This window comes from Erinaceus europaeus, chromosome 1 (assembly GCF_950295315.1).
Source record: "Erinaceus europaeus chromosome 1, mEriEur2.1, whole genome shotgun sequence".
NCBI classification, from domain to species: domain Eukaryota; kingdom Metazoa; phylum Chordata; class Mammalia; order Eulipotyphla; family Erinaceidae; genus Erinaceus; species Erinaceus europaeus.
In genome coordinates this window covers 151,988,688-152,014,286 of record NC_080162.1, presented here as the reverse complement: position 1 = coordinate 152,014,286, position 25,599 = coordinate 151,988,688, and the positions used below count along the sequence as shown (strand labels likewise).

General features: G+C 39.2%; 1 pseudogene; it reads right to left on the bottom strand.

The window, feature by feature from the left end:
- Positions 1–2,902: 2,902 nt before the first annotated feature.
- Positions 2,903–2,995, bottom strand: LOC132542769 (U6 spliceosomal RNA; annotated as a pseudogene).
- Positions 2,996–25,599: the final 22,604 nt, after the last annotated feature.

Genomic DNA, 25,599 nt, shown 5'->3' with positions numbered 1-25,599 from the left:
GTCTGCAAAAAACTCTTGTCCACAACGTTGCTCCTTTCCACCATCATCCAGCACCCTAAAGCCCTCTCCACCTACATTCTTCCCTTCCTTTCCTGGAGTCCTTTCTTTTGGTGAAATTCACAAATAGAAATTTCTTTCTTTTGCATGATGGTATTTTATCTAGTAATGGAGTATGGGTATCCCACTTTGGAGACTACTCTGCAAAGAGGCATACGGGAAAGTGGGCCCTATCCAAGGGTTCCAGGACTGGGGGAAGTAGAGGCTCTATAGTGGAGAATGGGAAAGCTATCAAGGGAGGGGGTGGGATATGGAGATTGGGTGGTGGGAATTGTGTGGAGTTGTACCCCTCCTACCCTATGGTTTTGTTAATCCTTTCTTAAATTAAAAAAAAAATCAAAAGCTCTAAATATAAGAACTAGAACTATAAAACACTTAAAAGAAAACATAGGTGATAATTTTTAGGCATTGGATTATGGAGTAATTCTTACATATGGCACCAAAAAGCACAAACAATCAATGAAAAAAATATACATTTACTTGTCTGTATAGATATATAGCTGTGGGGTGATTAGTTAAAATTTATAAATACTGATTGAATAATTTCAGTAAAATCACTTAGTTTCATTCTCTTTTTAACCTCTGTTAATACAAATAAGATGATTGGGCCACTTCTCATAGAAGTTAAACATGGACCACTGGGAAAATAAGATTTCCTGCTTTTCTTTGTGGAAATAAAATGATGGTGTTGAATTTTATTGACATTTCCTCTAGATTTTTGTTGTTGTTGTTGCTGGGACTTCTTCACTGCAGACCAACATATGGTCCATTTGATTTTAGTCATTCTATAATCGTAGATGTGTGGGTTTTTCCCTTTAAATCCAGCCACTCTTTCTGGATATTTCTGTCCACTGGGAAATGCTACATCTCAGGGAGACTCCTAAAATATACATAGTGTTTTGACAACTCCAAGCACACAGCACTGACTTGATGGGGGAGACTTTGATGCCTCTTCTGTATTTAGGAAATGAAAGAGAAAAAATAATCCTAAGAGAGGGGACACCCCCTAACTAAAGAAGTTCTGTAATTTTTTTTAGATAGCTATAGAGTCAAAGAGAGAGAGAACATCACTAAAATTTGCTTCAGTGCAATGAGACCACTGGGCCTGAGCCAAGCATATGGCAAAGCTGTGCAATATTCAAGTGATCTATTTCACTAGCTTTGTAATTAGTTTAAAAAGCAATGGATAGTTTGAAGCCTTAAATTATGATTCTAACTACAACCTAAATAGTTTGTTAATCTTTTCTTATTTTTCTTTTCTTTTTTTCCCTTTATTTTTTATTTAAGAAAGGATTAATTAACAAAACTATAGGGTAGGAGGGGTACAATTCCACACAATTCCCACCACCCAATCTCCATTTCCCACCCCCTCCCCTGATAGCTTTCCCATTCTCTATCCCTCTGGGAGCATGGACCCAGGGTCCTTATTTTTATTTTCTAAACCTCTTGTATTCTGTGTGCAAATACAGAGTTGCAAATATTATACTTAAATATTCCTATAACTCTACCCAAGACTTTGAAAGCTAGGATTATTAACAATACTGCATGTGTAAATTTAACAATGTTGCTGTTTCCAAAATCAGATGGGGTATAGCATAAGCAGTAGTAATATATGATTTGCATGAAATTTTCTTATTTTTGTCTTGTCAGAATATTGTGATCAGAAACTGTTGACCTGAGCCTATGTATATTGTGAATCGATGTTACAGCAATGAAAAATAATATATGTATTTACTTTGATTTACTCTAATTAAAAAAAAATTTGAGTGGGGGACAGAAGGTGGCAAGCCTGGTTGAGAGCACACATTGCAGTGCATAAGGACCCAGATTCAAGTCCCTGGTCCCCACCTATAAGAGGGAAGTTTCACTAGTGATGAAATAATGTTGCAGTTGTCTTTCCCTCTCCCTCTCTATCTCCCCCTTCCTTCTCAGTTTCTCTCTGTCTTTATCAAAAACTAACAAACACAGGAATGTATAAAATTCATTTGTAGTGGTAAAAGGTAGGAATATAAGAATATGGGATGATCCCACTCATAGACAAAAGTTGAAAAATAAGAACAGAAGGGAAAACACAAAGCAGATCTTGGACTGGAGTTGGTGTCTTGCACTAAAGTAAAAGACTCTGGGGCGGGGGAGGGTTCAGGTCCTGCAACATGATGGCAGAGGAGGACCTAGTGGGGGTCAGATTGCTATGTGGAAAACTGAGAAATGTCACACATGGACTAACTACTGTATTTTGCTTTCGACTGTAAACCATTAATCCCCCCAATAAAAAGAAAGAAAGGAAGAGAGACCCCACCTGCAGGGGAGTCGCTTCACAGGCGGTGAAGCAGGTCTGCAGGTGTCTGTCTTTCTCTTCTCCTCTCTGTCTTCCCCTCCCTCTCTCCATTTCTCTCTGTCTTATCCAACAATGACAACAACAATAATAACTACAACAATAAAACAACAAGGGCAACAAAAGGGAATAAATAAAATAAATATAAAAAAATTTTAATTAAAAAAAAAAAGAAAGGAAGAGAGAGAGAAAAGAAGAAAGAAAGGAAGGAGGAAATGTAAACTGGTACCTTGCCGATGAGATTAGGAAAAATGCACTTAGATGAGTTTCCTGGGTTACATCACGTATAGACACATGCTTGTTAGTAGTTTTTGCCCCATTGATTTGACATGTGCTATACTTTATAGTAGTACAATGGGTGATGGCATATCATATTTTCAGGGGAATAAAAATAATTATTTCAAGAGTGCTGGCCTGGTGTAGTGGCCCTGCACGTGGACTCTGAAGCAGAAGAGTTTTAGGTTCAAACCCCGTTCTCACCAGAAGCCAACAGTTCACCCTTCTGGGGGGAAAAAATTAAAATACTTATTTCCTTGCACAGGGGTCATGCTCATCTTCTCTGTATCGTTCCAATTTTAGTATATGTGCTGCCGGAGAGAGCCCTTAAAATACTTATTTCAAATATTTTGTTATGTATGCAAAGAAGTTGGACTAAACCTAAGTAGCTTTCTCCAGTTTTATACCAGGAGAAAGACTGGTTCACAACAACAGGCCAGTCATGTGCTTGTATGGATTAGACAGGGAATATTTTATTAAATTCCAACTGTTTTTTGAAAATATAGTTATTTTTCACATAAATTCATTTTATTGTGCTGTCTTTAATGGTTTGTTATTTTAAAATGAACCAATAGCTTTTTGGAAATATCCTCAGTTTAAATTTTAAATGTAGCTACTGATAAATGTAACCATAAACAAAAAGATTGGGGAATGGTCTTTGAAATTTTTAGAGTGTAAAGTGTTCTCAAGTCAAAAAGATATTAGAACTGCTGGTTTTATAGCCACAATTTTTATTTTCTCACGTTCCAGCCCCACCCACAACATTTTAATATGGCATCAAGGAATGAACTCAAAGTCTTGAGAATGTATACTACCACTGAATGACTTCTGAATCCAATTTTCTTATTTTCCTACTGGGGTGGGGGAAAGATAGGGACAGGAGCCCAGCACTACTCCACCACCACTGAGCCCCTCCTGATGTTCCTGTGATGCCTGGACTCAAATCTAGGGCCTCACCTCACATTTTCAATCTTCTGGCAAGATTGCTTCTTTCTACCAATTCCTTTTTTCATGATAAGATTTTCTATAAATTTTTTAATTTCAAAATTCTAAATCAACTTTTGTTCCTTGTTTTACCCACTCCCTTCTTAAAAACCATTCCATTGATGTTCGTGACACCATTCCTTTCAGGGGCTCTTCTGAACCTTTCGGTCTTTCTCTGTTGTATTGCTTCTTCCTTGATCTTAAGAGGTTGATAATTTTCAGGCTTCCAACATAGCTTATATCTCTTTATTTACTGTTTTTTTTTTCTGGGTGTTTCATTCTAATATTTGTTCTAGGTATTATTGTTCAGGTATTAATTGTTTCTAATTCTGTACTTTTTCTTTTCATTGACACCAGGACTTTAGTGAAGTTCAACTGTGTGCCTGCACAAATCCACTGTTCCCAGGATGATTTTCTCTTTATTTATAAAAAGTAAACATTGACATAGGATAAGAGGGGTACAACTCCACACAATTCACACCGCCAGACTTCCGTATCCCATCCTCTCCCCTGATAGCTTTCCTATTCTTTAATCCTCTGGGAGTATGGACCCAAGGTCAGTGTGGGATGCAGAAGGTGGAAGGTCTGGCTTCTGTAATTGCTTCTTCAGTGAACATGGGCTTTGACAGGTCAATCCATACTCCCAGCCTGTCTCTCTCTTTCCCTAGTGGGATGGGACTCTGGGGAAGCAGAGCCCCATGACACATTGGTGGGGTTGTCTGTCCAGGGAAATCTGGTCGGCATCATGGCATCTGGAACCTGGTGGCTGAAAAGAGAGTTAACATACAAAGCCAAACAAATTGTTGACTAATCATGGACCTAAAGGCTGGAATAGTGCAGATGAAGAGTTGGGGGATACTCCATTTTGCAGATAGCTAGTAGGCATATTTTAGTTATATTCCAAAAGGCCTGTGGCTATAATAGCTTTTTTCCCCTGAGCCTGAAATCTGCTATGCAGGTGGATCCAAATTATTGTCTGGGGACGTGATGTCATGGTTGGAAAAGACCAGAAAGCTGGATCAAGGGAAGAGAGTAGCTCCCTAATATGGGAAAGGGGTATAAATATTGTTGACTTTAAACCCTATTGATTTGATGTGACCTGGGGCCCATATTCAGTTTAGGAGCCTGTATGACCTCTGCATCCCTCTAGATTTGAGCTCACACATTCTGTGGTCATGAGTAGGAACATTCCATGCTGCCCCAGTATTGACCCATCTTCCTCAGGTGTAGCATAGAGTATGTTGTCCATTCTCCCTTCGGAGGGTGGAACATTCTATACCTACCATTGTTGATCCACATTGAGGGCAAGGTCCTATGGGGGGCACACAAAGGGGTCCATTTTGTTGTTCCTGATAGAGATGACCAGTAACAATGGAGAGAGGGATGTATCCGAGGTCTAGGCCCATCATGTCTGTTTGGGAATTTCAGGACACCCCGAATAGGGTCCCAGCTGGCCTGATAGTGACTAAAGTGTCATTGTTACAGTATGCCAGTCTCTTGCCCTTATTCAACTTTTGCAGTCCTTTCTTTGATAAGGTTAGCTTTGGAGTGAGAGAATTGTAATAGGAAGTAGGTGAGGAGGGTATCTAAGGTTAATTAGATACTATTTCATTATGAACTTTATACTGACTCACTGCAGACTATTGTGCACTTTTGTTTTCAGGTATATATTTTGCCCTAATTTATGGATACATGTGAATATATGCTTTGTCTAACGGGACCTGGCCTATACCTAGGTTTTGGGGCTTTGTTAGGAAGTGAACCTCCTGGAATGGAATTAAAGAATACTATGAAAGGAAAGGTCTCACACCCGAGTTATGAGGGTGAACTGTTGGCATTCCATGGCTGATGTTTCTGGACACAGTCTGTGGTGAAGCATGCTGAGGTGGTACTCGTTGCTTTGATTAGGTTGGGATCAGCATATTCAATATAATTTGGTCTGAATTGAGAGAAGCATGCAGGAAAGTGAGCCCCACTCTAGAGGTTCCAAGACTGGGGGAAATATAGGCTCCATAGAGGAAGTGGGAGGTTCCTGCTGTCTTAGGATTTAAGAAGACAATAGATAGTTATTGCTATAATCACATTATTGGGCAATTGGGTTAACTCTGAAATATTCCCTTGTTAGGATTTGCTGTATCATACACAACATCACCATTTTTTAAATTTTTATTTATAAAAAGGAAACATTGACAAAACCATAGGATAAGAGGGGTACAACTCTACACAATTCCCACCACCAGCATCACCATAATTTATGTCCTTTGACATTATTTGTATATAGCTGTGCTACCGGTTGCTTCTGTTCTCCCTGGTATAAGCTTTTAAGAGAGTCAACATATCAGGGGTCAGGAAGTAGCACAGTGGGTTAAGTGCACATGGCACAAAGTGAAAGGACCTGTGGAAGGATCCCCATTTGAACTCCTGGCTCCCCATCTGCAGGGGAGTCACTTTACAGGTGGTGAAGCAGGTCTGCAGGTATCTATCTTTCTCTCCCCCTCTCTGTCTTCCTCTCCTCTCTCCATTTCTCTCTGTCCTATCCAACAACAATGACATCAATAACAACAATAATAATAACCACAACAATGGTAAAAACAACCAGGGTAACAATAGGGAAAAAATGGCCTCCAGGAGCAGTGGATTCGAGGTGCAGGCACCAAGCCCCAGCAATAACCCTGGAGGCTAAAAAAAAAAGAGAGAGAGAGAGAGAGTCAACTTGTCAAGGACTCAGCCTATGTACTAAAAAGACTCAGTCTGTGCTTTAAAAACCTTGAGACATACAATCAATTCCCCCCTCTTGTATTAATTAAATAGTGATTTATAAACTACAAATTGATAGGAGGTTACGTAAACACCATTCCCACCACCAAAAGACTGTATTCCATCCCATCCCCCACAGCCCCAGGAAGCCCTATATCCACCCTCACCCTCACCCCAGGGTTTTTACTTTGGTGCCCTACTCCAAATTCAGTCAAATCCTGCTTTGAGTTCCCCTTTCTGTTCTTCTTTCTCAACTTCTGTTTATGAGTGGGACCATCCCATACTCATCTTCATCTTTCTGACTTAGTTCACTTAACATAATTCCTTCTAGCTCCATCCAAGATGGGTCAGATAAGGTGGGTTCATTGTTCTTAATAGCTGCATAGTATTCCATTGTATATATATATATATATATATATATATATATATATATATATATATATATATATATATATATACCACAGCTTTCTCAGCCACTCATCTGTTGTTGGGCACCTGGGTTGCTTCCAGGTTTTAGCTATTACAAATTGTGCTGCTATGAACATAGGTGTACAAATATCTTTTTGGTTGGGTGTTATAGAGTCCTTGGGGTATATTCCCAGGAGAGGAATTACTGGGTCATATGGAAGATCCATGTCTAGCCTTGTGAGAGTTCTCCAGACTGCTCTCCACAGAGGCTGGACCAATTTACATTCCCAGCAGCAGTGCATAAAGGTTCCTTTCTCCCCATAGCCTTTCCAGCATTTGTTGCTGCTGTCCTTTTTGATGTATGCCATTCTCACAGGGGTGAGGTGGTATCTCAATGTTGTCTTTATTTGCATTTCTCTAACAATCAGTGACCTAGAGCAGTTTTTCATGTGTTTGTTAGCCTTTTGGATTTCTTCTATAGTGAATGTTCTGTTCACATCCTCTGCCCGTTTTTGGATGGGGTCATTTGCTTTTTTGTTTGCTAAGTTTGCTAAGCTGTTTGTATATTTTGGTTATTAGTCTCTTGTCTGATATATGGCATGTGAAGATCTTCTCCCATTCTGTGAGGTTTCTCCTTGTTTGTGTGGTAGTTTCTTTGGCTGTGCAGAAGCTTTTCAATTTGATGTAGTCCCATTGGTTTGTTTCTTCTTTGGTCTTCCTTGCAATTGGGTTTATATCATCAAAGATGTCCTCGAGGTTTAGGTGGGAAAGTGTTTCACCAATATTTTCCTCTATGTATTTGATAGTTTCTGGTCTCACATCCAGGTCCTTGGTCCATTTGGAGTTTATTTTTGTTTCTGGTGAGATAAAGTGGTTCAGTTTCATTCTTCTGTATGTTTCAACCCAGTTTTCCCAGCACCATTTATTGAAGAGAGCTTCCTTTGTCCATGTAATACTTTGGACTCCCTTATCAAAGATCAGATGTCCATAGGTGTGGGTGTTTAGTTCTGGGCTTTCAATTCTGTTCCACTGGTCTGTGTGCCTATTTTGTTCCAGTACCAGACTGTTTTGATGATGTTGGCCTTATAATATAGTTTGAGATCTGGCAGAGTGATGCCTCCATTTCTGTTTCTTTTCCTCAAGATTGTTTTGGCAGTTCTAGGTGTTTTCTGGTTCCTCCTCCTCCTCCTCCTCCTTCTCCTCTCTGCCTCATCCTTTTCTTTTTCTTTATTTTCTAGGTAGCAGCAACAGGCAGAAAGGAAAAGAGAGAGAGGAGGAGGGACACCAGAGCACTGTTTCAGTGCTCCCCTTTATGTTGTGCTCTCATGTGGTGGCCAGGGGGCTGAATCCAGGTCTTCTGTGTGGTAAAGTGTACATTCTACCTGGCAATGCATCTCCCAGCCATCTCCTGTACTTCTTTCCCATTTCCAAATGTAATTAATACGCCACTAGCATCTCAGATGCATTTACCTAACTGAAAGTAACAAACTTACCTTCTCCATACTCATTATTTTACCTGCATGTACAATGAGAAATAATAATTTAAGTATAAGTTAAACATATAATAACATTGATTTGGAGCAATAAAGGAAATCCAAAGCATTAATTTAAAAAAGTATTTAAAATTATATTTGTGTCTTTCTCTTTTTAACACCTTCTCCCCATATATAGTTGATACCAAATCCAATTCTAGGACTAAAATATCTCGGTTCTATCCCTTGCCTTTCCTCTTCTTTGGGGCTGGGGACTCTCCATGCATGATATCACTTTTCCCAAGCTGCCTTTATTTTTCATGCAAATAAGGAGACACCACAGCACCAGAACTGCCCCTGGGCCCACTCAGTAGCTTGGTACTTCCTTGTGGTGCTGAGACTCAATCCTGGGCTGTGCATGTCATGACCTATCAGTAAGTTATTGTTTGTACTGCCTCCTCCTCCTCTTCCACTTCCTCTTCTACTTTTCTTCTTCATTGCCGCCAGGGTTATTGCTGGAGTTCAGTGCTGGATCCACCATTTTTTCCTTCTCTCTCTTTGATAGGACAGAGAGAATTTAAAAGGGGAACAGGAGGGAGAAAGGGAGAAATCCAGACAAACACCTGCAGGACTTGCTTCATAGCTCATGAAGTGCTCCACACACACAGATGGGGAACAGGGGCTTGAACCCAGTTCCTTGCACATCCTACATGTGCACTTAACCAGGTGCACCACTGCCTACTCCCCCCTTCTTATTCATGCTTACATTGCTTACATCATCCTCTTCATGAACCACTTCAATGTCTTAAAGACCAATTTAAACCCTCTTTAAGCTCTCTTGCCACCCCCATCAAGTGCATGCACACCTGTCCACTGTCACTCTTTATTGTTACAATTTATCCATACTTCCACCTCACCTACAGGATAATTTCATGCTCCTTAACATCACAGGAATCCTTTCTTTATTTTGGCCCTATCAAATTTCCCAGCAAATGGTATGTCTTCCCACTTACAATGTATACCCTATTTCCTAGCCATCTCCTATGATGCAACTGAGCTATTGCTCAGTTTGTTCACTCTCTCTGAGTGTCCTGTACTTGTTCAGTTGGCAGAATTCATCTTCTTGGTTGTCTTTCATGGGTCTCTTCTTTTCATCATTTTTATTTGGGCGTTTATGGTTTGTAGTAAAGTTGTTAGTATACAGGTACAATTTCTACAAGTGTCTGCACAACACTCTCACCCCAAGCTTAGGTCCTTTTCCACTATCATGCACCAGGGTCTCTTTTTATTTTAATTTATGTATGTACTTATTTATTTTATTGCCACCAAGGTTATCACTGGGGCTTGGTGATAATGAATCCACCACTCCCAGAGACCTTTACTTTTTTATTTTAATTTTTAATTTTTTATTTACTGGGTAGAGACAGCCAGAAATTGAGAGGAAGGGGCAGATAGGGAGGGAAAAGACAGACAGACACCTGCTGCATTGCTTCACCATTCGCAAAATTTTCCCCCTGCAGACAAGGGCATATGCATTCCCCTAATTTTTTTTTAATTTATAGAACAGAGAGCAATTGAGAGGGGAAGGGTAGATAGAAAGGGAGAGAGAAAGAAAGCCACCTACAGCCCTCTTTCACTGCTCATGAAGAGTCCCCCTGCAGATAGGGAACAAGGGCTTGAACCCAAGTCGTTGAGCATGGTAATATGTGTGTGCTCAGCCAGTTGTGCCATACTACCCCCACCCCTCTTGGTCTCTTCTTAAAGGGTAGTTCTTCTCTGAGATCTTTCCCCTCACTGACCAGGCATCCTTGTTTACTTTCTCTTACAAGCTTTGAAACTGATTTGAATTGGGTTTTGCCATAGCTCAGTGTGCTACAGCTATCTCATCTGTTTCCCCACTAAGTTGTGAGTGTGAAGTGTGGCCTCTGCATCCAGCAGTTGTGTGAGCTCTCTAGCAGCTGTGCAGCTGAGGTAAAGGGTTAGAGAGAAGTCAGTGCAGGGCTCTTCTGCTTCCTTACCCAACCACCTGCAGAAGTTATTTGAATAGCTTTGCCACAGAGACAACAAATAGGCACACAGTAAGTCCATCTGGCAACAGGGATGAAAGAAAGTTTCCCTTTTACTGAAAGACCAAGCACCATTCCCTTTAGTTTGTTTCCTCTCAGAGAACTGCAGTGCGGAGATGGCTTTAGAGAAACCAGAGATACTTGAAGGAAAGAATTCTTGGTGTGGTCCAGGAGGTGGTGCAGTGGATAAATTCTTGGACTCTCAAGCATGAGGCCCCAAGTTTGATGACCAGCAGTGTATGCACCAGAGTGATGCCTGGTTCTCTCTCTCCTCCTCAAATAAATAAATAAATTATTTAAGAAAAAAAAACCCATGGGGAAGAAAAGGAGCAGCAGATGAATTATTTGGGGTGGGGAAGGTGCTGAAAATGGGGGTGAGCGATAGGAAAAACAGAAAAAGGATTGTGGGAAAGAATGTACAGAAGCATTACCAAAGAATAGTCCACTTGCTGCCAATAAGGAGCTACAGGGAGAAAGAAATACAGGAATGAGAGGAAACCCTGACAGGATGCAGCTTCACAATTCTTTTCAGGGCTCAGGCTCTCACCGGCTTCTTTATATTGTCTTCAAAGTATGTGTCCACCCTCACACTCAAAGCCATGGAGGTTTGCTCTGAAAGGCACTTCTGGGTCAAAAGGCCAGCGCCCTCACATTGGAATAGGAAACTGTCTTTTCTGGACATATGTAGCATTGTAGGAGCAAACCTGGCCAACACCCCAATTGTTTGACGAAATGGCTCTAATAATTCTGAATTTGGTTCAAGATGCTGATGAACTGTCTATTGAACCTCAATTGTTATATCCATCTGATCTGTTTATAGAGGAATTTAGTAAGATTATATGCCCAATTTTAGTTCTTTCTTAAGTATCTTCTGATAATTCGCTCTTGTCCAGAGCACATAGATATCAAGGCTATAGTTGGTAACTGCTTCAGGTAAAGAACACTAGATCTATAATTCAATCATAGCTTTTATTTAAAAAAAAAATCATTTCATGGGGTTGGGGGGAGGGAGAAAATGAGAGGCCAGAGCATCATTCCTTTCCAACACATGTAGTACTGGGGACTAAACACAGGGCTTCATCCATGAAATTTCTATTGTCTACCCACTGGGCTGCTTCCCTGCTTGCTTACTCATCTTATTTATTTAACCAGAGGACTGTTCAGTTCTGGCTTATGGTGGTGCTAGGAATCAAACCTGCCTCAGACACAAAAGTCTGTTTTGTAAACTGTTGTGTTATTTCCCCAGACCAATCATAATTTCCAAATTGCAGTGAAATACAAAGGCTGAACTTAAAAATTCTTCTTTTTTAAAACAAAGGGTTTTTTTTTATTAGAATGTTTATTTGTGTAGTACTAAACTTCACATTGGATGAAATAGATACCAAAGTTGAGAAACATTTTGACAGCATTTGACAATATTTTAAAAATAAAATACTGATTCTGTTAGTAATACTTGTCTGGTGTTGAAGACATCACCACAGCTAATCATTTTTTTCATTATTGAGGGAATTAGCAGTTTATAGTCAACAGTAAAATACAGTAACTTACACATATGTAACATTTCTCAGTTTTCCACATAACAATGTGGACCTGAACACTCCCCCTCCTAGAGCTAATTACATTTTTAATGTTCACAGAATATTCAAGCAACCATGTGTTTCCATTTAAAGCATTCTCCCTTATGAATATATCCTTATCTGAGAATTCTAAGTCTTTCTAATCTTTTTAAAATTACAAAGCTTCTTCACAGCAAAAGAAACCACTACCCAAACCAAGAGACCCCTCACAGAATGGGAGAAGATCTTTACATGCCATACATCAGACAAGAGTTTAATAACTAACATATATAAAGAGCTTGCCAAACTCAACAACAAGACAACAAATAACCCCATCCAAAAATAGGGGGAGGACATGGACAGAATATTCACCACAGAAGAGATCCAAAAGGCCAAGAAACACATGAAAAAATGTTCCAAGTCTCTGATTGTCAGAGAAATGCAAATAAAGACAACAACAAGATACCACTTCACTTCTGTGAGAATGTCATACATCAGAAAAGGTAACAGCAGCAAATGCTGGAGAGGATGTGGGGGTCAAAGGAACCCTCCTGCACTGCTGGTGGGAATGTCAATTGGTCCAACCTCTGTGGAGAACAGTCTGGAGAACTCTCAGAAGGCTAGAAATGGACCTATCCTATGATCCTGCAATTCCTCTCCTGGGGATATATCCTAAGGAACCCAACATATCCATCCAAAAAGATCTGTGTACACATATGTTCTTGGCAGCACAATTTGTAGTAGCCAAAACCTGGAAGCAACCCAGGTGTCCAACAACACATGAGTGGCAGAGCAAGTTGTGGTAAGTTGTGGTATATATACACAATGGAATACTACTCAGCTGTAAAAAATGGTGACTTCACCATTTTCAGCCTATCTTGGATGGACCTTGAAAAAATCATGTTGAGTGAAATAAGTCAGAAACAGAAGGATGAATATGGGATGATCTCACTTTCAGGCCAAAGTTGAAAAACAAGATCAGAAAAGAAAACACAAGTAGAACCTGAAATGGAATTGGCATATTGTACCAAAGTAAAAGACTCTGGGGTGTGTGGGTGGGGAGAATACAGGTCCAAGAAGGATTCAGAGGACCTAGTGGGGGTTGTATTGTTAAATGGGAATCTGGGGAATGTTATGCATGTACAAACTATTGTATTTACTGTTGAATGTAAAACATTAATTCCCCAATTAAAAAAAAAAAAAGAAAGAAAAATGCCAAAGAGATAACTCAACATTTAGAAATAAATATTTTCAAAAGTTCTATCACTTTAATCAAGTTTCATCTCAGGATTGTGTCCATCTGAGGGGACATGTATTTTGGGGCAAAACCATAACATTTCTATCAAAGTTAATGTTTAAATTAATTTTTTTGATAGAGACAGAGATGCAGAGAGAGAAAGAAACCATAGCACTGAAACTTCCTTTTATGTAGTAGGTTCTTGGCTTGAACCTAGATCATGCACATAGGAAAGCAGCAAACACACTGTTCAAGTGAGCTCTTTGACTGGCTTGTAGGTTAACATTCTTACCTGCCATTTGCTTTCTTTAGTATTTTATCTGAATTTCTTGAACTACAGACCTGGGGATTATAAAGAGAATCTGAAGGAAATATAGGCATCTTCTGGTCAGTTACTCACTTAACATATTTTAAAAAATGAAGGCCAAACAGGGTTAATTCTTTTTTTATTAAAATTTTATTTATATTTATTTATTTTCCTTTTTGTTGCCCTTGTTGTTTTTTATTGTTATACTTATTGATGTTGTCATTGTTAGATAGGACAGAGAGAAATGGAGAGAGGAGGGGAAGACAGAGAGGGGGAGAGAAAGATAGACACCTGCAGACCTGCTTCACCGCTTGTGAAGCTACGCCTCTACAAGTGGGGAGCCAGGGCTCAAACTGGGATCCTTACGCTGGTCCTTGCGCTTTGCGCTACTGCCCGACTCCCTAAATGGGTAATTCTATCCTGAGCACTCAGAAATTCACTCGTGATCACTCAACTGGTTTGGTGGAGACAAATTTCCCAATTCATAAACCCTGTCATATCATACCAACTATTTCCTGTGCTTCTTTTTCTATAGAAAAGATCCTACCTGAGGCATTTCCCAAGGTCATATTTTCAGGTCAGATTCTCATATCCATGAGCCACCCACTGAAGAGAACTGATTCTGGCTCCCCATGTTACAATAGGTTGTTCAATAATATTTTGTGACTGCCTATAAGTGCTAAGAGGTGGAGATGTACATAGAAGCAATTTAGTTTCAGCTTTCAAAAGCAAAGAGTGACTTCATGCTGTCCGGGTTTCTCCTCAAACTGCGTCATGTACCAGCTTCTGTGTAGCCTGGCATTTCAAGCCTCTGTCATAGGTTTATGTGAAGATGAATCAAGCTAAAGCACTTACTACTTTGTCTTCCACACAGTGAGTGTTGGGTCATTAGCTGTTACAGGAAGTGCTAGATGGAGCTCCTTTTTATTTAAAGGAGCTCAAAACAACAACAACAACAACAACAAAAAAAAAAAAACGGTAGTAGCTGAAGTTGTCATGTACAGTCAGTCACTTATTTGCAAAAATGTAGTTTTTTTTTCTTTTTCTGAAAGATATTTTATTTGTTTAAGGAACAAAAGATAAAGAAGGAGATCAGAGCACTGATCAACTCTGGCTTATGGTGGTTCTGGGGGCTGAACCTGGGACATCAGAGCCTTAGGCATGAAAATATTCTGCATAACCATTATGCTACCTCTCCACCCCTGCAGCCTTCCTTCCTTCCTTCCTTCATTCATTCCCTCCTCCCTCCCTTCCTCTCTCTCTTTCATTCACTCTTTTTACTTCTCTCTTTCTTTCAAGCAATTCCTTGCTAGTGGAACTCTTAACAATCTACTCACATATAAGGTCCATGCTAGAATACTCAGATGTTAAGTTCCACTTTCCAGAATGACTGTAAAATATTCATATAGAAATAAAACACATTGGATCCATACTCCTGGAGGGATAAAGAATAGGAAAGCTTTCAATGGAGGGGGTGGCATGGAGAACTCTAGTGGTGGGAATTGTGTGGAATTATATCCCTCTTGTGCAGTGGACTTATAGTTCATTATTAAATAAAATTAAAAAAATAATAAAACATGTACACTTTAAAAAATAATACTTATTTTTTAGACTCTATCCTCTCTCTCTCTCTCTCTCTCTCTCTCTCTCTCTCTCTCTTTTGAGAGAGAGAAACTAGACCACTGGGAAGCTTTGACTTATAGTGGCTGTATTGGGAATTGAACTAGCACATTAGGAAAACCTATGATCTTGCTAAAGACTGTACATGAGCCACCTCATCTAACCCACATAGACTATTTTAAGGGTAAGATATAATTTCTCTCTAAAAAAAAAAAAAAGCTAGAGTTGGGGAAGCCACATTCTAGTCAGGATTCCACATCTTACCCAAACCTAAAAAGGTGATTTCAATCTTCAAATCAATTTGAGACTAACTTTTTTTTTTTTAAGAAGAAAAAGCTCTCTAAGTCTTGCAATAACCTTCTCTTTTGTTCCAACACCTCTGACATTTCAGGTTTATGAGATATTGGCCTGCTAACATTATTCACTTGAAACAAAGCACAGGGTGTGTGCTTTTCAGAGATCCACATAAATCAACAAAACTATACATAGTACAGAGTGGCTTGCTTAGCAGTCAAGAGTTCCCCACAGCTAATAGCTATAAAGACTTTGCTAAAGAAAGGAAGCTCTTTGTTTCAATACACATCCTCTGTGCAGTTGACTGTTCAAACAAATATTGACAAAACCATACTGATAATCACAAAGGATTTAGATTCGCACACTTATAATAGTGGCAGTGGTGGAGCTCATCTGACATGTCAGCACGACAGGTGGCCCTTATTTATCTTAGCCTTAACTTTAGAGTTAATTTAGTAATTTGAGAGAAATTTCATTTTAAACTAAGTGAATTAGAAAAACTAAAATTGCTTTACATATACATTTTAAAACTATAGTATAGCTGTGGTTGAGACCATTTGAATGGCACTTCAAAACAGGCAGATTACCAGGCATTTGTGTCATACTAACAGCTTTCTCATATTTCCTTAATGATGTTATAATCACCTGTGGAAATGCAGAAAGCCATTTCCCATCTGACCAACACAAACATGTTGCCTCCTGTTTTGCGTTTCCTCCTAGTGACATTCAACACTTTTCCGTTTTCCCGGATCCTTTTTAGTCTTGAAGTAAAAGTTGTTTTTTTCTTTCTCCTTCAGCTGTGTTAAAGGAACACCTTATACGTCTCAGGCTGGCATCTGTTTTGGAGATTGAAAATAACAGAGCAATACGGCTCTCAGGTGAAATTAAGTGCAGTGTATGCTTCAGCTGTAGATAACATCCTTCCAAGATACTCCTTCCAATGTGCTTCCTTCAAAGTCTGAGGGCAGATCTGGGCCGTCTTCTCTCCTGCAAGCTAGGATACAGCGTTTAGAATTTCTCTGATGCCTTTTCTCTAATCTTCATGTGAAAATTTGAAAGGAGAAAGCAGGGTTTGCCTGTGAGGCAAGTTTCTGTGGTGGCCAGAGCTTTAGTCACATAAGCCCTTGCATCCAGGGATGTGCAGGGACTGGTTCCTTGGAGTGAGGCATCAGAGTATTATTTGGTTCGTTGGGCAGGACTGGTAAGAACATGGCATTCATAAAGTCAAAGCTTTCATGTGTTACTGTCACAAATAACATTCCCAGAAGTAGCCCATGGGGCAGCCTGGGAAGTGGACTGTCCTCTGTGGGTTTCCTGGATCTAATTACCTCTAAGAGAAGTCAGGGTCCAGCTATATAAATGTATCTATCTAGTCTATCAATAATATTAATAAACCCCAATAATCTACCAAATGGAATTAGAAGTTTACTTATTCTCAGTCCTATAATCTCCTCTAGAAGTTTGCCTCAGATTCATTCAGGTTTCATCATGACAAAAACCTTCCCTGGTTCCTGAGGTAGAGATAGGGCCAGGCAAGGAGGGATCTCTTACATGTATCTGCACTCTAACACTGCAGTTCCCTGACACCTGTGTATATTGCCCTTGTCCCTTGAGACGTGAAACATAAATAGGTCTTCTTTCTCCTTCCACTGGAATGACGTGTGTCCAGTCTCAGCAGCAGAAACACTGGGTACTTCGCAAACATCTAGGTTCAGTAGGAACTCCAGGTAATTCTAGAGAATTCCTTATATTCAGATATCATACACTGCATAATATCATTGAATTCACCCTAATATTTGGTTCTCCTCTGCGGCTTCTAATGAATGCTCACTATTTAGTTACCCAAGCCTTACAAGTCTTAGACCCGAAGCTCACACTCAAGTCATGTCCCCTTACTAAAGCTCCCCATCCACATAACTTCCACTCAAAATCAGTTGCCTAAATCCTGCTATCTTCTTATCATTCAAACTCATCAAATGTTCACTATGTATAGTAACACTATTTTAGTAGTGTGAAAGAAGAAATCACCCTTTTAAATATACAATTTAGCATATCATAAAGCCTCCCCAATATTGCTATTATCTAGTTCCAAAACATTTCATTATTTCTCAAAGAAACCCAGTCCCATTAGCAGTCATGCCCTATATTCACATTCCCTCATGGCTACTTTCTGTCTCCATAGATTTTTTTGGACATATACAGATTCATACAATAGATAGTCTTTTGTGTCTAGCTTCTTTCACTTAGCACATTTTTAAGATTTGCTTATGTCGTGGCACTTAACAGTACTTCATACGATTTTATGGGTAAAAAATAGTTTATTGTTCAGAGATATCACATTTTAAAATCACCTACAATATATTTAATCATTTGATCACTCACAACATACTTAAATATTTTATTACATCTAACAGAGAAGAAAGAGAGATAGCAGTGAGGCTTCCTCTATTGCTACAGCACCTCCTGTGTGGTTTTGGGGTTTGAATCTGGGTCATGTGCATTGTGAGGGAAGGACCCTACCTGATGAACTATCTCTCTGTCCCTAAATATTTAATTTTTTCTCAGAAATCTTTTACAATTCTCCTGGCTCTAATGAATTCAGTTGTATATCCCTCATATCAGTAAAAGCATTCATATCAACACTTTCTTTTTCAAACAATTACATATAGAGAGCTAGTTTTTTTAAATTGGTTTTCTCACACTATTCTTTATTGATGGTTATTATTATTAAACTTGGAGATTGGGGTCACATACCTCATGATTACCTTAACCAGGTTTTTTTGTTGTTGTTGTTAAGGGAAAGAAAAACTGAAAATATCATTTTAGAATTGTTTTTAAGGCCAAAAAACAAACAACTAACTAAATCAAAGACACATATGTATAAAGTGGAAGAATTTAGAAGTTTCTGTCTTCATTTCCTCTTCATTTTTTTATATTTAACATTCCTTTCACCCCCAATAGAGCAAGCTTGCTCGTGTCTGCTGTGTATTTTGCTGTTATTGATATGGATGCTCCAAAGTCAACAGATGTTTTCTGATGCTGAAAGAATTTTGTTTCCTTTGCATGCATTCCAAAGCTGGATAGAAGCGTGTTTGCCTGAAATGGCTTATCTTTTTCATAGGACCAACTAGCTGGAAGATCTCAGAGGCTTTGTTGCCAGGGAATTCTTCTTAAGAATTTATTCATACAATTCATCAAACTTCCAGGTCTAAGTTCCAGATAGTGTATGCTGTGTGATGTACAGTGTAGCAATGTCTGTGGAAACAGAAGTTTTTTTTTCAAATATTTATTTCAATTTTTATTTGCTATTAATAGTTGTTTGCAAGATTGTAAGATTACAGTGTATAGTTCCACCCCAGACCCACCACCAAAGTTCTGCATCCCTACCCTCCTAAGGTTATCCAAAAATAACCACCATAGTTCTCACAATGTCTTAGAAACAGTTCGCTTGCTTCAAAACAGAGGAATTTTTATTCTAACATTGATCTCTGGTAATATCTAGGAATCATTTTTAAATGTGTCACATGATGGCCATTCTTCCTTGATTTCATGCTCAGTTGTTGCCAAGGAGAACCAGAGGATTATATATTTGAATAGACAGTTCTACATTTAAAGCAGATAGTATTAAACATAGGTTTTCTTTTTCCCCCTTACTGGAGCTTCATTACTCTGAGGTGATTTTTAGATAGAAAGACACACAGTATTCAAGCTTCCCCCAGTGCAATGGGAGCCTTTTTCAAACCTGGGTTGTGTCCATGATAGAGCAGGTACACTATCCAGGTGAACTATCTTGTCAGCACCAAAACACAATATTTAGACAGTTCATATTAGAGTTGTCTTGGAGACCAGTCATGTTTAAAGAAAGCTTCCTAAGTCCACTAGAAAAGTTAATAATTAAGAGACACAGAGCTATATAAAGACCTGTTTCTTCACTGAAATAACTACCTACTTATTTTTTAAATATGATCAGATTTTCATTATCATAATCACTTAATTGCTCTAGGATCAAATTTTAAATTGACAGTTATACTGTTCTCCCTCTCAAAGCATTAATGAAGATATTTCCAAAGCAGGGCAAGATTTTTTGGTGTATTGTTATTTTGGTTATTTGGTTAAGTTTATTAATTAATGAAATAGAACCAGAGCATCACTCTGGCACATGTGATACCTGGATGCAAACTTGGAACTTCATGCTTGAAGTTCTAACACTTTATCTACTATACCACCTCCAGGGCAACTTTTGGTATATTGTTAAGTACAAAATATGTACTATTCACAAAACTGATTCTGAGGATATAAGCATTTTTCTTATAATTGAATTGGTTATCCTTCTTAGGATCTCAGAATCCCACTTCCCCTTCTTCACACCAGGAATTATTTTCTAGAATTGCTAAATAATAACCAAGCCAGTTTTTCTTTCATAAAACCAATTTTTTGCTGTACTTACTTATACTTTAACAATATCAAAATCAGGATACATTTTTTCTTTGTATAACATTTCTCAGTTTTCTATGCCTTTCTCTTTTCCTTCCTCCTTTTCTTCCTTCTTTCCTTTCTTTCTACCTTCCTTCCTCCCTCCCTTCCTTCCTCATTCTTTCTTTCTTTCTTTCTTTCTTTCTTTCTTTCTTTCTTTCTTTCTTTCTTTCTTTCTTCCTTTCTTTCTCTCTTTCTGTCATCATCAGGGCTTCACTGCTCATAATTACCTTATTCAGATAGAAAGAGTCAGAGAGAAAGAGAAAAAGACACCACTACACCAAAGCTTCCCCCAGTGAGGTGGGTGCTGTCTCAAACATGAGTATCTTGCATGACAAAGTTGGTGCACTATCCAGGTGAAATATCGGATTGTCAGAAAAGTCCTAATACAGTTTTGCATAGAAAAAAGATAAAAATTATGTCATGAGTTTTCCAACAGCCCAATACCTTGCTGGTCCCTTGACCTAGTTTCATAGGTTTTGATCGAAGAAAAAGCACTGGCCCTTCTCCCTGCGCGTTTAAGCCAAACTAAGGGTGGGGGATACACATATGTACATGATGGAGGCATACACAGATCAAATCAAAGAGCACTTACAGGGAAAAGAAGTGGCAGCCTTGAGGGAGCCGGGTCATGGCACACCTAGTTGGGTATACATATTAGCATGTATAAGGATCCAGGTTTGAGCACCTGCTCCCCACCTATTTGGGGGGGGCACTTCACGAGTGGTGAAGCAGGTCTGTAAGTATCTCTTCTTTCTTCCTCTCTGTCTCCCCCTACTCTTTCAATTTCTCTTTTTCCTATCAAATAAAATAGAAAGGAAAAAATGGCCACTGGAAGAGCTGAATTTATAGTGACATCCCCTGTGATAACCCCAGTAGCAATAAAAACAAAAGAAATGGTGTACTCTGCAAATAATGCAAAGGGAATGTTCCTGGGGCATGTTGTTATTGTTGTCGTTTTAGACTGTCCTTTCTGAGAGTTCCAGCTTTGGGACAAATCTAGTCAAAGTGAGACATCTGGGGGCCAGGTAGTGGTGCACTTTGTTGAGCACACATATCACAGTGTGTAAAGACCTTGGTTCAAGCCCCTGATCCCCATCTGCAGCAGGGAAGCCTCATAAGCAGTGAAGCAGTATTACAAGACATCTGTTTATCTGTCTATCTATCTGTCTGTCTTTCTGTCTCTGTCTCTATCTCTATCTCCCTTTACCTCTCAATTTCTCTCTTTATCCAAAATAAAACAAAGCAAACAAAAAGATGGGACATCGGAAGGAATGAGGTATGTCATAATACAAGCTTTCTAATTTATTTGACTGTAGTAGGCTGACCTTTGCAAGAACATATCAGTAGAGAAGACAGCTCCTTTGCTCAGTACTGGCCTCTGTGACTGCCTCTGCCCAAGCTTTAGCTCAGATATCTCCTGTCATTCTAGCAACACTATCATGTGTCTCCTGTGGTTCAGTCTGATCCCTCTGGTGTGGGTCTTCTCCCAGGGAACATTGACTGCTCTCCAGGTGGTGGGGTACCCAGTAGAAAGCACACATTACCATGCACAAGAACCCAGGTTCAAGCTCCCTGCCTCCCATCAGCAAGGAGGGAAACTTCATGAACAGTGGAGCAGTGCTGCAGGTTGTTTCCCTGTATGTCTCTATCTTTTTCTTGGTCTATATCTTACATCCTCTAACACAAAAAAGAAAGGAAAAGGGAAAGGGAGAAAGAGAAAGAAAAAAAGGAAGGAAGAAAGAAAGAAATGAAGGAAGAAAGGAAGGAAGGAAGGAAGGAACAAAGGAAGAAGGAAAGAGAGAGGCAGGAGGAAAGAAATAAGATAAAGAGACGAAACAAAAAAAGAATAGAAGGTGACCAAGAGTAGTGAAGGCCTCATGCAGGCACCAAGCCCCAGTGATAGTCCTGTTTGCAAAACAAAACAAACAAAAACCCTGTTGTTTGGAGTCACAGTTCTTTTTTTCTTCCTTGCCTGTGATACCTGCCTGCCATACTCTTGTGGTTTTAAATGGAGCTTGGTGCCCTGTCATCTGTTGGTCCTAGTGACCTATCCCAGTTTCATAGTGGCCTGCCCTATCACCACCCACACTGCAGTCTGGAAGTTTATATCACTTAGACCTTCAAACATTCCTCAGATTATTTTAATTGTTCAGAAAAGGTGTGGCAGAGCAAATCTCTTATCACCCAGCTGACTGAATTCAGCTGGGTTCGGATGAGGATTAACTCTGACTGCTTATTCTAGGGAAAAGTAGATGACACAGAGGTAGAGAAGCCCCTAACATGTGGGCGGGAGTGGCCACACTCAGCTACCCCTGAAAAGGGCTTCCTGGATGAAAACCACAGTCTTCCCCTCTAAAGGACGTGCAACGTGAAGAGGCTGCCTGTGCTCCTGAGTGAAATTCAACTCTGAGGGCATTTTCTTAGCTTATTTGCACCTTGTATTCATTTCATATTTTTAATTTACTGAGGGTCTAGCTGGAATTCAATCCAGAATTGAACACTGAGTGTCAGTGATTGAAATTGAGGCGTTTATCCTCACAACCCAGAAAAATTTATAAAATATCTCATGAATGTATTTATATTGCATATATGCATATATTACCTGTCAAAACCACTAGATTATGCATTAAGATTTATAGATCAAAGACCCTGGAGATGGTACAGTGGATAAAGCACTGAACACTCAAGCATGAAGTTCCAAGTTTGATCCACAGCATCACATGTGCCAGAGTGACAGTTTGGTTCTTTCCCTCTCCCATTAATCAGTCAATAAATACATTAAAAGTGTACAGATCTTAGAATGTCTGCTTTTTCCCAAGTACCCCACTAAAAAAAAAATCCGTAGACTGAGGTGGTGGGAGGTGGCACTTCTGGATGAGAGCACACATTACAGTGCTCAAGGACCCAGGTTTAATCCCTTGTTCCCTATGTGCAGGAGGGAAACATCACAAGACACATGCAGGTGTCTCTCTCTGTCTCTCTCTTTCTCTCCCTCCCTGTCTCCCTCTTCCCTCTCAACTGTTTTCCATCTCTATCCAAAATAAATGAGGAAGATATTTTTAAAAAAATCTCTATACTGCACAGCAAATGGAAGATGAAATAACATCCTACCAGATGGGGAGAATATTTACACAACACTCATCTGACAAAAAGCTGATATTCAATAAATGTAAAGATCTCATGAAATGAAACAATAAAAGAACAAATGGCCCCACTGAAAATGGGGAGAAAAACTGAGGAAACACTTTGCCAGAGAGGATTTGCTGATGGCCAATAGGCACATGGAAAAAACGTTCAGTATCATTCACCACTAGGGAAATCCAAATTATTTCCACACTGAATTACCACCTTACACCTGGTAACTTTTTTCTAGCAAAAAAATTCATAAACAACTGTCATCCATTCCCACCATAGAGACTTACATCCCCAGTCTCCCATAGTGTTTCTTCTTTTCCTCCCTCTGGGTTTCTGGATTTCATGCAATAAACGATAGTCTACTGAGGCTTCACCCTATATTTCCCTTTGCTATAGTAGCTTGGTAGAGGGTGAAATGTACTGACATCTACCTTGAGGGAAATGTGGAAATGTATTCTCCGGACAACAATCTTGTAAATCAACATTCTCCCAACAAAGTGATACTTAAATTGGAAAGGAAAAGAAGAGAGAAAGAAAGGAGAGAAAGAAAGAAAGGATAAAAGAAAGAAAGAAAGAAAGAAAGAAAGGAAGAAAGAAAGAAAGAAAGGAAGGAAGAAAGAGGGCTGAGTGGTGATGCACCTCATTCAGCACACATGTTACAGTTCTCAAGGACTCAGGTTCAGGCCCTCAGTCCCCACCTGCAGGGGAAAAGCTTTGCAAGTGGTGAAGCAAGGCTGCAGGTGTCTCTCTGTCCTTTCCCTTTCTGTCTCCCCCTTCCTCTCAACTCCTGGCTGTCTTTATTCAACAAATAAATAAAGATAATTTAAAAAATTTTAAAAAGAAAGAAGAGAAAGGAAAAGAAAAACCACAAACAAATGATGTAAGAAAAGGAATCCTGAACACTGTTAGTGGGGATGTGAACTGATTTTCACTTGTAGAAAAAGTTTTGGTATTTCTCAAATTACAAAAATAGATCAACCATATGATTCAGCAATCTCACTCCTAGGCATCTTTCCAAAGAACGTAAAACCACCAATCCAAAAAGATAGATATACACCCATGTTCATTGTAGTGCTGTTCACAGTGTTCAAGATATGAAAACAACCCAAGTGTATGATGGAATACTAGTAAGCCATATATATATATATATATATCAATCACAAAGAATAAACAAGATGAAACAACAAAAAAAAGCCCTAATATAGAGGTGATGTCTCTAAAAGGAAAGGTAGAGGTAGGATCAAATGGGCAGCTGGAAAGGAGTATTAGCCCAATGAAGGTGGGTACGTGGTGTGGAGAAATGAAGTTATACCCTTAAAACATGTACATACTTGTGAAACAACAATTTCTCTGCAACTCAGTGTGAAATCAAAAAGAAATAGAAGACTGAAGATGATCCCTAAACACGGTATCATGTCAGAGCTATCTAAGATAAGAATTTATTCAGCCTTCCTCTAGCTTTTCTGTCAACAGATACTTTCCTGGGGTGCGAAATAAGTATAGCTGACATCCATTGAAGCCTGCCAGCAAAGGCAACAGCATCTTTTAAATATTAATTAATTTTTTAACCTAAAGTACTGAAGACTACTGCAAGTCAATAACAAATCAATATTACTAGCTAAACACATATTTTTCTCTAGTGCTCATGGAACCTTCCACAAGACAGATCATATGTTGACAGGCACAAATCAAGTGCCAATAAGTTCAGGAAGATGAAATCATATCAGTTATCTTTTTAAAAATAAAACTAGAAATCAACCACCAAAAGAAAGGGGGGGAGGCAAACATATAGAGACTAAATAATACTTCTAAGAAAAAAATACAAATTTTCCTAAGAACAAACAGTAATGAATACAGAAGTTATCAGACTCTGTGGGCCACAACAAATGCAGTACTAAGAAGGAAGTTCATAGCAATACAGGTTAATGTCAGGAAACAAGAAAAAACTCAAATAAATAATCCGACTTAATACCTAAAGAATCTAAAAGAAATATGACCACACAACAGAAGGAGGGAAATAATGACAAATAAATAAATGGGGCAGAGGGTAAATAGCATAATGGTCATGCAAGGGCACTTTTTTTCTACTTTATTTATAAAATAGAAAGTATCAACAAAACCTTAGGGTAAGAGGGGTAAAATACTCCACACATTTCCCACCACCAGAGTTCTGTATCCCATCCCTTCCATTGGAAGTTTTCCTATTCTTTATCTCTCTGGAATATGGATCCAGGATCATTATGGGGTGCAGAAGATGGAAGGCCTGACGTCTGTAATTGCTTCTTTGCTGAACATGGATGTTGGGAAGTCAATTCATACTCCCAGCCTGTTTCTATCTTTCCCTAGTGGGACAGGGCTCCAGAGAGATGGGATTCCAGCATTCATTGGTGATGTTGTCTGCTCAGGCAAGTGAGGTTGGTGTCATGGTAGCATCTGTAATTTTGTGTCTGAAAAAGCATTAAGATATAAAGAACAATTGTTTAGTAATCTGGAACCTAAGGGCACTAATATAGCAGATGAGGTTTGGGGTCTCCATTTTGGTAAAAGTTAGTAGGTCTATTTTAGGTATATTCCAAGGGGCCCATGACTCTACCAATTTCTGCCTGAGCCCGATAGCTA